Source organism: Sminthopsis crassicaudata, chromosome X (assembly GCF_048593235.1).
Source record: "Sminthopsis crassicaudata isolate SCR6 chromosome X, ASM4859323v1, whole genome shotgun sequence".
In the NCBI taxonomy this organism is placed as follows: domain Eukaryota; kingdom Metazoa; phylum Chordata; class Mammalia; order Dasyuromorphia; family Dasyuridae; genus Sminthopsis; species Sminthopsis crassicaudata.
The window spans coordinates 52025363-52029105 of NC_133623.1; the positions used below are offsets into that span (position 1 = coordinate 52025363).

At 42.2% G+C, this 3743-nt stretch overlaps 1 protein-coding gene across 1 annotated transcript in view; it reads left to right on the top strand.

The window, feature by feature from the left end:
* Positions 1-3743, top strand: part of LOC141548583 (ETS-related transcription factor Elf-4-like) — a 133853-nt gene extending 130110 nt beyond the window's left edge. Inside the window, exons 5-6 of the mRNA XM_074277585.1 lie at positions 2306-2346; positions 3613-3743. The gene's annotated coding sequence lies outside the window, so the exon portion shown is untranslated. The remainder of the gene's footprint in view (positions 1-2305; positions 2347-3612) is intronic.

A 3743-nucleotide genomic window follows, 5' to 3' on the forward strand; every position in this document is an offset into this window, starting at 1 on the left:
AGCACTGGACCTGGAGTCAAGAAGACCTAAATTAAAATCCTACCTTAGATACTAGCTGTATGACCCTGGGCAAGTCACTTAACCGGCAGTTTCCTCATCTGTAGAATGAGCTGAAAATGGCAATGGTCTTTACCAAGAAAAGACCCAATGGGGTCACCAAGAGTCAGACCCAACCACAGCAACAAAACTCAATCTCTTCCCACTCCAACCTATCCTTCTCTTAGTGGCCAAAGTTATTTTTCCCAAAGCACAAATCTAGCACGCCCCTATTTAATAAAAGAATTCAATGGTTCCATGATCAAATATGAAAGTCTCTATTTGGTGTTCAAAGCCCTTCCCCAAATCCTGACTCCTCTTATCTTTTTCTTACACCTTTCTGACCTCCACATCCTCTGTGATCCTGTGACACTGGCCTCCTACCTGCTCCATGCCCACTGTGCTCCTCTCCCCATCTGGTGCTTTTTCCTGCTTGTTCCTCATGCTCTCCCTCTTCACCTCTCCTTCCTGGCTTTCCTGATTTCCTTCAAGACTCAGCTGAAATCCACCTTCTTCAGGAAGTCTTTCCCTGTCTCCTCCATCAGCTAGTGTCTCCTCCAGATTACCTTCCCTTTCCATCCTTCATTACTAAATGAGTGTTGCCTCAGTCAGACTGACACCTCTTGAAGACCTTACCTTAAAAAAGGCCCGTTGCATCCAGGGCCATCTTCAGTCGTTCTGATCCATCTCTGGCCCCTGGACTCAGATGGCTCTGGAGCGGAAAGGGAAGCAGGTGGCCTTGCCCGCCCCTCCTTCACTTAAATCCAATTCACTTACATGTCAGGGCATCGCCTCTGTGATATCATGCTTGTCTTGGAGAATGAAGGACAAGCAAGAATATCTTATCCACAGTTATTTGCAATATCGGGTCCTTGAAGGAAAGGGGCCATGTTATTTGCTTTTTTGTATCCCCAGAGCTTAGCATAATGCTTGGCACACAGTAAGTGCTTAATAAATGCTTTTTATTGTTGTAGCCCCTTCAGTTTTGAGACAAATTATTTTGCTTTGAACCCCCATCATGTACGTGTGAAGCTCAAGTATAAATCATTATCTCTATTAAATTCATCTTCTTAGATTAAGCTCAACACTCTGCCTTGCCAAGATGTTTTTCACCACCAAACTAAGATGTTAGTCTTCCATCTCAGTGTCATCTGTAAAATGCTATTTTTGTTCTTATCCATATAAAATAAAAATAAAAATGATGAACTATATAGCTTGAAATTAGAGCACTCCATTGGAGACCCTCCTTCTGGGTTGATACTGACCCATTGATGACTAATATTTGGGGTCAGCCTTTCACCCAGTTCCAATATCATCTTATCATCTGACTCACGTCTCTTCATCCGCCCCCCCCAAGAATTGCGTAAATTTTGTCATATGCTTTGCTAAAATTTGGGTTAACAATATTGACATAATTTTCTAAATCTCCTCTTTAATAACCCTGTTAAACAAAGGAAATGCGGTTAGTCTAGCATGATCTGTCCTTGATAAAGCCATGCTGACTCTGTTATCTGGGTCTCAATTTCCTTACCTGTAAAATGTATAGTTTTTGTTTGTTTTTGAGAGGCCATTCATAGGGGTTAAGTGACTTGTACAGGGTCATACAGTTATCACATGTTCAGTGTCTGAAGCTGGATTTGATCTCAGTTCCTCCTGACTCTAGAGCCAGTGCTTTATCCACTATAGCGCCCTCTAGCTGTCTCTAAAAATAATATTTAAAAATGGAAGGGGTTGGGAGTGGGAGTGGTTGGCTTGAGTCAGCACAACAATAACCCCAAAGCAAAGAGATCTTTTGTCCTGTTGATGCCCTGCAGTGCCCCCTTCCTAATATTTTCTACTCCCAAGAAGCCTGGGAAAGATGATGCAAATATGGTCCTTCACTTGGCAACTGACCCTAATCCTCTGGATGTTAACTTCAGTAATATAAGAACAGTGACTCAGAGCAATTTAGGGATCTGTGACAAAATTAATGGGGTTCTAGGTGGCCTTGAATTTCCTTCTCCTATTAGCTAACTCCCACGTGGTTCACCTTAGCAAAAAAGACTTCTTTCTGTAAGCCTGAGCATGGACATATGTGAGAAAGTGGATGCTTAATAAATGCTTGCAGGATGGACTGAATAATTGAAAAGCAGAGGGAGGGGAGGGGAGAAGACAGACAGAGAAGTTTTAGAAATTATTAGAAGGCTTTTTCGTTTTTCTTTTCTTTTCTTCTTTTTTTTTCTTTTGTATTTAACATTTCAGTTTGCTACTTATGTCCCTTTGTTTTTAGGAAAGAAGGATGGAACAGCTGCTGCAGGCTTAGATCTTTAGGTAAGTGCCTCTGCAGGGTTGGAGAGGTGTTGAGTAGGCGGCTTACTGCTTCCCCTGAGGAGGGTGAGGAGGTAGGAAGAAAAAGGGTTGAGGGGTATTTGGGTAGGGATTCTGGAAAAAGTCCTCACTGGCTCTTGCTTTTCTTCCTCTTTCCCTCAGCAGGTGTAAGTAACAACTGTTCCTTGTATCTCCCCTGGAAAGGAGAAACATATTCAGCTTCCACTGTTTCCAATTAGAAAGGGAGGAAAATACCGTGCGTTGGAGGAAAGTCTTATTTGGAGAGGGGGGGAGAGAAACATTTATTGATCTTCTTCAAAATGTGTTACGTGGTAGAGGTTGGGAGGTGGAATCCATGGGGGAGAGCAGTATCTTTTAAAATGTTTTCTACATCAGTGCTTGTTAGCATTAGCGTGGTTAACTTGGTTTATCCCAAGAGATGGCTCTGGAGCCCCACATCAACACAGCTGGAGACTGCTTTACAGAGGGGCTCACTGGGAGAAATTCCAGGGAGAAATTTTGGGGTTCCCACCCTCACTTCTTTTCTAGAACTCTAGAACCATGGCTGTTTAGAAATGGAAGCTTAGAAACCCCTGTAATGTAATATCTATAGCTAAGGAAGATGGAAGCCTAAATCACAGATGGAATTATCAAAAACAGATCATGGCAGGCTCATCTCATTTTCACTTCCTAGACCGGTGGATCAGGGGCCCGCTGGAAACAGACTTCTCCTTGCCTTTGGCAACGTTTTGACAAAGTCCACCGTGCCATTTTGGTGGAGAGGGGGAGAGATGTGTGGTACATGGTAGGATGATTAGATTTGGAACAATTTGAAAGGTTCAATGTGAACTTGGGAGGATGTCGGCAATGGAGTGCCGCAGGCATCTGTGCTTGGGCTTGCCATTTTCATTGATGACTTGGGTTAGCTTATTGACTCTGGACAGGAAAAAAAAAAAGCTTAGGGGGATAGCTAACACATTGGGTAAGAGAGCATCATATCCCAAAAGATCTTGGCGAGTTGGACTTTGAGGTTGAATTTAATAGGATATATATATATTTTTTTTCTATTTTATTATGTCACATTGAAATGAAAAATGTATTTAAAATAGCAAGCATTGTACAAGAAAGAAAAGGCATCATTGATAGTGTGGTGAAGCTGATGGAGCCTTTCTAAGAATAATATTTGTAAATATTATGGGAAGTGCCACATTTTGGTTAGACGATAGTGAAAATTAAAATGTCATTTTTATTCCCCATCCAAATTCACAGAGCCTTCGGAAATCTATCCACAGATGCCATGCTAAGAACTCTTAATCTGGGACCTTGGAGAACATGGACTATACTGAATCCTCAAGTCAGACGTCAACAAGATGAACTCTCCTCTCTTCTCGGCCCGCTTA